At 39.6% G+C, this 12,191-nt stretch overlaps 1 protein-coding gene across 5 annotated transcripts in view; it reads right to left on the reverse strand.

Moving 5' to 3' along the window:
• Positions 1-9,706: 9,706 nt before the first annotated feature.
• Positions 9,707-12,191, reverse strand: part of LOC129458423 (phospholipid phosphatase 2-like) — a 33,916-nt gene continuing 31,431 nt past the window's right edge. For all 5 annotated transcript variants that reach the window (XM_055234229.1, XM_055234228.1, XM_055234227.1 and 2 more), the window contains one exon: positions 9,707-9,722. The gene's annotated coding sequence lies outside the window, so the exon portion shown is untranslated. The remainder of the gene's footprint in view (positions 9,723-12,191) is intronic.

The raw sequence follows: 12,191 nt of genomic DNA on the forward strand, positions 1-12,191 counted from the left end.
CCACAGCTCAAGGAGGCCTGCCTGGCTCTGTAGGCTCCACCTCTGGGGGCAGGGCACAGACAACCAAAAACTCAGCGAGAACCTCCACAGCCTTAAATGTCCCAGTCTGACTGACAGCTTTGAAGAGAGTAGTGGTTCTCCCAGCACGCAGCTGGAGATCTGAGAACAGACAGACTGCCTCCTAAGGTGGGTCCCTCACCCCTGAGCTGCCTAACTGGGAGGCACCCCCCTAGTAGGGACAGACTGACACCTCATTCAACCGGGTACTCCTCTGAGACAAAACTTTCAGAGGAACTATCAGACAGCTGAATTTGTGGTCTCACGAAAATCCGCTGTTCTGCAGCCACCGGTGCTGACACCCAGCCAAACAGGGTCTGGAGTGGACCTCTAGTAAACTCCAACAGACCTGTAGCTGAGGGTCTTGTCTGGTAGAAGGAAAATTAACAAACAGAAAGGACATCCACACCAAAAACCCATCTGTACATCATCATCATCGAAGACAAAAAGTAGACAAAACCACAAAGATGGGGAAAAAACAGACCAAAAAAACTGGAAACTCTAAAAAACAGAGCACCTCTCCTCCTCCAAAGGAACGCAGTTCCTCAGCAGCAACGGAACAAAGCTGGATGGAGGATGACTTTGATGAGTTGAGAGAAGAAGGCTTCAGATGATCAAACTACTCTGAGCTACGAGAGGAAATTCAAAACAATAGCAAAGAAGTTAAAAACTTTGAAAAAAAATTAGAAGAATGGATAACTAGAATAACCAATGGAGAGAAGGGCTTAAAGGAGATGATGGAGCTGAAAGCCAAGTTTCGAGAACTACGCGAAGAATGCAGAAGCCTCAGCAGCAGATGCGATCAACTGGAAGAAAGGGTATCGCTGATAGAAGATGAAATGAATGAAATGAAGAGAGAAGGGAAGTTTAGAGAAAAAAGAATAAAAAGAAATGAACAAAGCCTCCAAGAAATTTGGGACTATGTGAAAAGACCAAACCTAAGTCTGATTGGTGTACCTGAAAATGATGGGGAGAATGGAACCAAGTTGGAAAACACTCTGCAAGATATTATCCAGGAGAACTTCCCCAATCTAGCAAGGCAGGCCAGCATTCAGATTCAGGAAATTCAGAGAACGCCACAAAGATAGTCCTCGAGAAGGGCAACTCCAAGACTCATAATTGTCAGATTCACCAAAGTTGAAATGAAGGAAAAAATGTTAAGGGCAGCCAGAGAGAAAGGTCGGGTTACCCACAAAGGGAAGCCCATCAGACTAACAGCTGATCTCTCAGCAGAAACTCTACAAGCCAGAAGAGAGTGGGGGCCGATATTCAACATTCTTAAAGAAAAGAATTTTCAACCCAGAATTTCCTATCCCGCCAAACTAAGCTTCATAAGTGAAGGAGAAATAAAATACTTTACAGACAAGCAAACGCTGAGTGATTTTGTCACCACCAGGCCTGCCCTAAAAGAGCTCCTGAAGGAAGCACTAAACATGGAAAGGAACAACCGGTACCAGCCCCTGCAAAAACATGCCAAATTGTAAAGACCATCGAGGCTAGGAAGAAACTATAGCAACTAACGAGCAAAATAACCAACTAACATCATAATGACAGGATCAGATTCACACATAACAATATTCACGTTAAATGTAAATGGGCTAAATGCTCCAATCAAAAGACACAGACTGGCAAACTGGATAAGGAGTCAGGACCCATCAGTGTGCTGTATTCAGGAAACCCATCTCACGTGCAGAGACACACATAGACTCAAAATAAAGGGATGGAGGAAGATCTATCAAGCAACTGGAAAACAAAAAAAGGCAGGGGTTGCAATCCTAGTCTCTGATAAAATAGACTTTAAACCAACAAAGATCAAAAGAGACAAAGAAGGCCATTACATAATGGTAAAGGGATCAATTCAACAAGAAGAGCTAACTATCCTAAATATATATGCACCCAACACAGGAGCACCCAGATTCATAAAGCAAGTCCTCAGTGACCTACAAAGGGACTTAAACTCCCACACAATAATAATGGGAGATTTTAACACCCCACTGTCAGCATTAGACAGATCAACGAGACAGAAAGTTAACAAGGATATCCAGGAATTGAACTCAGCTCTACATAAAGTGGACCTAATAGACATCTACAGAACTCTCCACCCCAAATCAACAGAATATACATTTTTTTCAGCACCACACCACACCTATTCCAAAATTGACCACATAGTTGGAAGTAAAGCTCTTCTCAGCAAATGTAAAAGAACAGAGATTATAACAAACTGTCTCTCAGACCACAGTGCAATCAAACTAGAACTCAGGATTAAGAAACTCAGTCAAAACCGCTCAACTACATGGAAACTGAACAACCTGCTCCTGAATGACTATTGGGTACATAATGAAATGAAGGCAGAAATAAAGATGTTCTTTGAAACCAACGAGAACAAAGACTCAACATACCAGAATCTCTGGGACACGTTCAAAGCAGTGTGTAGAGGGAAATTTATAGCACTAAATGCCCACAAGAGAAAGCAGGAAAGATCCAAAATTGACACCCTAACATCACAATTAAAAGAACTAGAAAAGCAAGAGCAAACACATTCAAAAGCTAGCAGAAGGCAAGAAATAACTAAAATCAGAGCAGAACTGAAGGAAATAGAGACACAAAAAACCCTTCAAAAAATTAATGAATCCAGGAGCTGGTTTTTTGAAAAGATCAACAAAATTGATGGACCGCTAGCAAGACTAATAAAGAAGAAAAGAGAGAAGAATCAAATAGATGCAATAAAAAACGAAAAAGGGGATATCACCACCGATCCCACAGAAATACAATCTACCATCAGAGAATACTACAAACACCTCTATGCAAATAAACTAGAAAATCTAGAAGAAATGGATAAATTCCTCGACAAATACACCCTTCCAAGACTAAACCAGGAAGAAGTTGAATCTCTGAATAGACCAATAACAGGTTCTGAAATTGTGGCAATAATCAATAGCTTACCAACCAAAAAGAGTCCAGGACCTGATGGATTCACAGCTGAATTCTACCAGAGGTACAAGGAGGAACTGGTACCATTCCTTCTGAAACTATTCCAATCGATAGAAAAAGAGGGAATCCTCCCTAACACATTTTACGAAGCCAGCATCGTCCTGATACCAAAACCTGGCAGAGACATAACCAAAAAAGAGAATTTCAGACCAATATCCTTGATGAACATGGATGCAAAAATCCTCAATAAAATACTGGCAAACCGAATCCAGCAGCACATCAAAAAGCTTATCCACCATGATCAAGTGGGCTTCATCCCTGGGATGCAAGGCTGGTTCAACATATGCAAATCAATAAATGTAATCCAGCATATAAACAGAACCAAAGACAAAAACCACATGATTATCTCAATAGATGCAGAAAAGGCCTTTGACAAAATTCAACAACCCTTCATGCTAAAAACTCTCAATAAATTAGGTATTGATGGGACGTATCTCAAAATAATAAGAGCTATCTATGACAAACCCACAGCCAATATCATACTGAATGGGCAAAAACTGGAAGCATTCCCTCTGAAAACTGGCACAAGACAGGGATGCCTTCTCTCACCACTCCTATTCAACATAGTGCTGGAAGTTCTGGCCAGAGCAATCAGGCAGGAGAAGGAAATAAAGGGTATTCAATTAGGAAAAGAGGAAGTCAAATTGTCCCTGTTTGCAGATGACATGATTGTATATCTAGAAAACCCCATTGTCTCAGCCCAAAATCTCCTTAAGCTGATTAGCAACTTCAGCAAAGTCTCAGGATACAAAATTAATGTACAAAAATCACAAGCATTCTTGTACACCAATCACAGACAAACAGAGAGCCAAATCATGAGTGAACTCCCATTCACAATTGCTTCAAAGAGAATAAAATACCTAGGAATCCAACTTACAAGGGATGTGAAGGACCTCTTCAAGGAGAACTACAAACCACTGCTCAATGAAATAAAAGAGGATACAAACAAATGGAAGAACATTCCATGCTCATGGGTTGGAAGAATCAATATTGTGAAAATGGCCATACTGCCCAAGGTAATTTATAGATTCAATGCCATCCCCATCAAGCTACCAATGACTTTCTTCACAGAATTGGAAAAAACTACTTTAAAGTTCATATGGAACCAAAAAAGAGCCCGCATCGCCAAGTCAATCCTAAGCCAAAAGAACAAAGCTGGAGGCATCACGCTACCTGACTTTAAACTATACTACAAGGCTACAGTAACCAAAACAGCATGGTACTGGTACCACAACAGAGACATAGATCAATGGAACAGAACAGAGCCCTCAGAAATGATGCCGCATAGCTACAACTATCTGATCTTTGACAAACCTGACAAAAACAAGAAATGGGGAAAGGATTCCCTATTTAATAAATGGTGCTGGGAAAACTGGCTAGCCATATGTAGAAAGCTGAAACTGGATCCCTTCCTTACACCTTATACAAAAATTAATTCAAGATGGATTAAAGACTTATATGTTAGACCTAAAACCATTAAAATCCTACAAGAAAACCTAGGCAATACCATTCAGGACATAGGCGTGGGCAAGGACTTCATGTCTAAAACACCAAAAGCAATGGCAACAAAAGCCAAAATCGACAAATGGGATCTCATTAAACTAAAGAGCTTCTGCACAGCAAAAGAAACTATCATCAGAGTGAACAGGCAACCTACACAATGGGAGAAAATTTTTGCAACCTGCTCATCTGACAAAGGGCTAATATCCAGAATCTACAATGAACTCAAACAAATTTACAAGAAAAAAACAAACAACCCCATCAAAAAGTGGGCAGAGGACATGAACAGACACTTCTCAAAAGAAGACATTTATGCAGCCAAAAAACACATGAAGAAATGCTCCTCATCACCGGCCATCAGAGAAATGCAAATCAAAATCACAGTGAGATACCATCTCACACCAGTTAGAATGGCCATCATTAAAAAATCAGGAAACAACAGGTGCTGGAGAGGATGTGGAGAAATAGGAACACTTTTACACTGTTGGTGGGACTGTAAACTAGTTCAACCATTGTGGAAGTCAGTGTGGCGATTCCTCAGGGATCTAGAACTAGAAATACCATTTGATCCAGCCATCCCATTACTGGGTATATACCCAAAGGACTGTAAATCATGCTGCTATAAAGACACATGCACACGTATGTTTATTGCGGCACTATTCACAATAGCAAAGAGTTGGAACCAACCCAAATGTCCAACAACAATAGACTGGATAAAGAAAATGTGGCACATATACACCATGGAATACTATGCAGCCATAAAAAATGATGAGTTCGTGTCCTTTGTAGGGACATGGATGAAACTGGAAAACATCATTCTCAGTAAACTATCGCAAGGACAAAAAACCAAACACCGCATGTTCTCACTCATAGGTGGGAATTGAACAATGAGAACTCATGGACACAGGAAGGGGAACATCACGCTCCGGGTACTGTTGTGGGGTGGGGGGAGGGGGGAGGGACAGCATTAGGAGATACACCTAATGCTAAATGACGAGTTAATGGGTGCAGGAAATCAACATGGCACATGGATACATATGTAACAAACCTGCACATTGTGCACATGTACCCTAAAACCCTAAAGTATAATTAAAAAAAAAAAAAAGAATTATTCCAAGCTGATTATTTTGAAAAAAAAAATTCTAACAAAGGAAGTTCTGAAAACAAAGTAGAAGTTACACTTCTGTAGGGAAAATTTACATCTATCAAGGAAATCCCCATTTAAAAGCTACCTCTCTTGACACCAAGAAGAGAAGGATAACTAAATCACTAAAGAGTCTTATCAATGGAGAACGCATGGACTTAACTCAGTATAACAAACCTTACCCTTGTCTACTGTGCTTTTGCTGGTTAACTCCCCACTACTGCACCTCAAATCTTCTTTCTTTAAGTTAAAGATAGTATTTATGCTTGAATTGAAAGTCACCTGTGGGAGATTTACTCATTTTTCTGTGAGTATCTCCCATGTATCCATAAGGTATACATGTTTTTAAACTTTTCTGTTTTTCTCATTTTAATCTGTCAGTTTTTACAGAGGGTCCCATCTAAGAATTCCAAAAACATAGAAAATTTTTTCCTCCCCATTACAAGTTGGGCAGTTTTTTCTAAAGCTAAACAATTCTCACCTTATAATCCAAAAATCACATTCCTAAGTATTTTGACAACTACTTTGATGTTATTTCCAAACAAAAGCTACCACGCAATTACTTACAGAAGCCCTATTCATAATGACCAAAGGAAAAAAAAGGAATCAGAAAGTCTTACAATAGATGACTGTGTGGGAATCCACTCAGACATCAAAAGCTGTTATAAAGATTATGTAAATGAAAACATTTGAGATACCGAAGATAAAGGAAGAAATCTTACCAGAACTTACTTTATCCAATTAAAGCAGAGCTCCCAGAAAAATACAGCTGCCATTAACCCCATCCAAGGAGTTTCTTGCAAATTCAGCTGCCATGGAGACAGCATACTCTTTCCCATTAGCACTGACAAATGAAAATGAAATCCTAAGCTCCCAACCGACTGAACAGACCCACTCTTGGCTGAGGGAACCCCAGAGTAACTTTCAAAACTGAGTTCTCAGCTTTGCTAGGATGGGATGACGGGGGTCAGTTACACATTGTTATACCCCCTCCTTTGCTAACCATGATGAGGCTTTCTTCCCTAAGGATTTAACAGAAACCAGCCCTTTCAAAGGCTCCACCACTGATGTCAGCCTCTCCTTTCTTGCCTGATAAGAGACCACCCATGACGGAGAGGTTCTGGCCAGTGTACAGAGGATGCACAGAGCGAGTTTTCATGTCCTCTGCTTCACCTTTTAATGTCAGAGGGCTGAAAATTCCACCCTGGGATCATGCTAACACTGCCATTTTTTGTACATGGGACCCATGAAGAAGCAAGAAACTCAATTGCGCATGCATGCATTTCTCCTTCCATAAATATTCATGACTCCTCCTAGAGCTTATTAAATAAATGTATTTGGCCATTCCACTCAGCATAAATTACTATTTCCTTTACCTCCTCCTTGAAGCATCTGTTTCTGGCTTCTGGCTGGAGGCTATGCTTCCCAGCCTGTCAGAAGGACAACCCTGCAGGCTGCAACCCTTTATAGGAAATACATCTCTCACTGGGTGCGGTGGCTCATGCCTGTAATCCCAGCACTTTGGGAGGCCAAGGCAGGTGGATCACCTGAGGTCAGGAGTTTCAGACCAGCCTGTCCAACATGATGAAACCCTGTCTCTACTAAAAATACAAAAAATTATCCTAAATTGACTAATTTAAAATGGACTAAATTCTCCATTCTCAAACCTCTGCTGACTATGTGTTCCACCAATATGGAATTAATTCCACTTCCTTTCCTGTTTGGATGACTTTACTAAGAATTATTTCAAACTTCAGTGGCTCCTTTGAGAAAATTTTTATCTTCAAAATTGCCTCCTTTTAGACCTTTCCTTTCCCAATTGAGTCTCTCAACTCCCTATAATCACTGAAATTTTAGGCACCCTGCTCCATGCCTTGGAGGCTCTCAATGTGCTGAAGAATCTGCAAAAGCAAACACCTGGGGCTGAAAAATAAAATAGAAAAAAAAATTATTTCTCACCCTCCATAAGATTATACGTCAAAACAAACAAAAAAAAACCTTAAAAATCTCCAAAAATGCTGGTGAGAGAACAGCTTTAGCCCTCATATGAAGAAGAAAAAAACTTGTTCCATTTTCCAGATACAGAGTTATAATACAAATATAAAATGGGGCAAAGATAAAAACCAATTCTTCTATATAAACTAGTGAATTTTGTAGTTATTGTAATCACATTAGTCAGGATTCTCCAGAAAGGCAGAATCAATAGGATATATGTAGATAGACAGATGAGAGAAGATTCATTAGGGGAATTCGTTCACATAATTATGGAGGCTGAGAAGTTCCACAATATCCTGTCTCCGAGTTGGAGAACCAGGAAAGCTGGTAGCATGGCTCACTCCAGACACAAAGGACTCAGAATCAGGGAAGCCAGTGGTGTAACTCTGATTCTGAGGCCAAAGGTCTGAGACCCTGAAGTTCTGATGTCAAGGGCAGGAGAAGAAAGATGTTTCCATTTCAGAAGGAGATAATTCACCTTTCCTTTTCCTTGTTGTTCTATCTGGGCTCTCAACCAATTGGATGATGCCAGTATTCATCCATTTTTATACAGCTATGAAGAAATACCTGAGTCTGAGCAATCGATAAAGAACAAAGAGGTTTAATGGGCTGACAGTTCCACATGGCTGCAGGGGCCTCACAATCATGGCAGAAGGGGAAGCAAAGCCGTCCTTCTTCACATGGCAGCAACAAGGAGAAGTGCTGAGCCAAAGGGGAAAAACCCCTTATGAAACCATCAGATCATGAGAACTCACTCACTGTCATGGGAACAGCATGGCAGTAACCACCACCGTGATTCAATCACCTCCCACTGGGTCCCTCCCACAACATGTAGGGATTATAGGAACTACAATTCAAGATGAGATCTGGGTGGGGGCATAGCCAAACCATATCAGTGCCCATCCACATTGGGTCATGGTTATCTCAGTGTCTTCCAGAAACACCCTCACAGATATGCCCAGAAATTGTGTTTTACCAGCTATGTGTGTCTCTTAATCCGATTAAGTAGATGTCTAAAATTAACCATCAGAATATTTATGCCCGATTCATGGCTGAAATTTCAGGATGAAAGCTATGAAATCTCTATTTGTGTTTGTATATCTATTAATGTATGTTATATATATGTGATATTTTCCTAACTCCAGATAGCATTGCAAAATTCATTTATAAAATCCTCTAAAAGTGCTCTATTCTAACTTGGCTTGGAAAAAAATAAGCATTTATAAAGAAATATTCACCAAACCCTAGAAATATAGGAAATGATCAAATGTGTTTTAAGTTAACACGATTTGGATAAAACTTAGTTAAATAAGATTAATATAATATTTTTGGTGTAATAAAACAATTATGTCTTCAAAGGTATCACTATTGAATATAAAACAAACATAAATTCCTATTCTGCTTGAGTTCTAGTCAAATAAGCTAATATTATACTTACTAGAAGTGTAAAATCTTAAAGCTTATAGATTTGATTCTAATTAATTTGTCATTCTTATGAAAAACGTTATTTTCTTATGGTGAAAAGATACACATATATTTAGAGTTAGCCAGCTGGACTCAGTTTAGATGATCCCAATTTTGTTGCGACATCCAAAATATCATAATCAGGAGCCAGTCAAACATATGCCTTCTTCTCTTTATCAGGACAAATGAGGGTGGTGACCTTGGCCACATCACTGTCATAGCGCTTCTTCTTCACAGCCTGTTTGATCTGGCGCTTCTGGCTTTAACATCCACAATGAACACAAGCGTGTTGTTTTCTTCTATCTTCTTCTGGCTGACTCAGCGGTCAGCGGAAACTTGATGATAGCACAGTGGTCAAGCTTGTTTCTCCTGGGGGTGCTCTTCCGTGGATATCTGGGCTGCCTCTGGAGTCGCAGTGTCTTGGGCCGCCTGAAGGTGAGTGACATGCGGATCTTCTTTTTGGCGTGTGGCTGTGGACACCTTTCAATGCTGCCTTCGTGGCCTTGAAAGCCTTCGCTTTGGCTTCGGCTTTAGGAGGGGCAGGAGCTTCCTTCTTCGCTTTCGGTGCCATCTTGTGAAAAGCGAAAACCATTATTTCAAAAATAATTTGTTTACAGTAAATCTGCCTAATAGTAGTTTCCAAAGTGCTTTTGGTAATTTTTAACCTTAAAGTTAAGCTAAGTAAAAGATTTGCCTTAAATATCTAGACCACTTATAAATAAGGTACAATACTAAAACATTAATTACTGAACATAAATAATTCAAGTTTATATACTTTTGGCTTCCTATTTTTACAGAGAGACTAAAGATATTTTGGCCCATTAATAAACATCTTTTTTTTCTGCCACACTGAGAAATTGTATTATGAGGAAACACATCCCTCTAGATGTTGGGAGATGGCATATTCATACATTTTCTAACCTACGATAGAATGCTAATGTATGACAGTTTATAACTGTCTACTTCCTAGTTTTCTCTGGAAAATGAAAGATTACTAAGTATTAAAATTATAATCAATATATGTAAATAAAACTACTAGCAATAATAGAATAACTAGAAACAACTCTATGCAAAGCATGCCAGAAAAGTAGGGCATGTTTTGCAAGTAAAGTAGGATATATTTTTTATAAGGAAAATCATACATAAGATACAAATAAAAAGAGATACCTAACCTCCCCTGTGTTATATTTGTATGGGTAAAATCTTATGTTTTCAAAAATTATATAAAATTCCTGGAAATGTGTCAATGTCCTCCTTATCCATGCTATGTGCCAGTATAGAGTAATGAGTCATAATTCCAACTATTATTTTAAATGTTGTGCCAGGTGCAGTGGCTCACGCCTGTAATCCCAGCACTTTGGGAGGCTGAGGCTGGCGGATCACAAGGTCAGGAGATCCAGACCATCCTGGCTAACCCGGTGAATCCCTGTCTCTACTAAAAATACAAAAAATTAGCGGGGCGTGGTGGCAGGCGCCTGTAGTCCCACTCGGGAGGCTGAGGCAGGAGAATGGCGTGAACCTGGGAGACGGAGCTTGCAGTGAGCCGAGATCGCGCCACTGCACTCCAGCCTGGGCAACAGAGAAAGACTCTGTCTCTAAATAAATAAATAAATAAATAAATGTTTTATGCCACAGAAAAAATCGAATATCCTTGTCAGCTGTGGTATAAAGAACTCTCATCAGATCTTTCATCACAGCCATTTCATACTCTTTGTCATTTAGATATTATTTCCCCCTGATGCTTTCCTGAAAGCTTCTGCAATCAGCTACAGCTCAGAATATTCGTCTCCAACACAGGACTCCCTCTGAGACTCACAGAAAAGACTATGACAGGTACTCTGGTTACAGGCTTCTGATGATATTGCTTAAATAACTTTAAGACCATACACTTGACTCAGTGAAGATCTCCAGAACTCTGGTTGAGAAATTGATGGGTTCATGACGCTGCTAACCCAAGATCCAACAAGACTGGAATTGATTACATGGCACCGAATGAACTGATGAAAATTGATTATAATTTTATAGCTTTTTTGGAGCATTGCTGGTTCTTTAATGTTCTAGTTTCTGGATTTAAGAAATCTCTTTCTCTTAATCTAACTGTAACTTACAACAGTTTAGTAGATTATACTTTTGTAAATAGAAATGAAGCATTTATCTTTTTTTCCCTGCCTGATTTTTCCATAATTTTGAAATCCTTACTGAATACTCTTATTTTCACGATGATATAGTTGTTAGCAAAAGTCCAATAAGAATCTATTCGCCTTATAACAGGGCATAATTGGAAATTTTGGTTATATTATCAACGTTTTTACTGGAATATCATATTTAGGAAGTGTACCTAAGATCAGTTATGACTGGCAATTTTAAGGAAGTAAGGTTGACTTTTATGGAGACAATGCTTACAAAGCACTGTGAAAATGGGAAAGTTTTTCCTCAAAGATTATAAAGTCACAACTATCCACTATTTTTATGTGTGTGTGTGTGTGTGTGTGTATTCCAAATCACTTGTCCTAGCTTGCTCCAGCAGGCCTGGACAGAACTAGACAAGCCCCAGCCCATAGTGCATGCCATTCCTTATTTGGAGATGTTTCCTTAACTATCCCTGGGCAACTTCCTTTTCTTTCTTTCTTCTATTCCCCTTACCTAATTAAGAAAGTTTTAAACTAATAGCCAATTGGGTAAAGTGTAAAATGTGAGGTCCTATTTCAGCCAATGGAAACTGGACACAGCAGTAGGGTAGACACATCAGGTTATAAGTAATCCTGTCTCCTTTGTTCGGTGTGCTCTTGTGGCTGGACAGCTGTTGAGTAGCACCCTTTACGCAGAAAGTAAATCTTGCCTCACTAAGAGATCATTTGTTTCCACGTTAATTCTTTTTTTTTTTTTTGGAACATCAAAAACTTCATTCCCAACAGCACTCTGAGAAAAGCCAGCCTGATACCTAGATTACAGGGTTCACAGCCTTACAGGTTAGTAAGGAAGGTCATTTCCTGGTAGGCCCAGGAATTTAGGGATCTTTTGGGGGCCTCAAGAAGAGAGG

This window comes from Symphalangus syndactylus, chromosome 19, assembly GCF_028878055.3.
Source record: "Symphalangus syndactylus isolate Jambi chromosome 19, NHGRI_mSymSyn1-v2.1_pri, whole genome shotgun sequence".
In the NCBI taxonomy this organism is placed as follows: Eukaryota; Metazoa; Chordata; class Mammalia; order Primates; family Hylobatidae; genus Symphalangus; species Symphalangus syndactylus.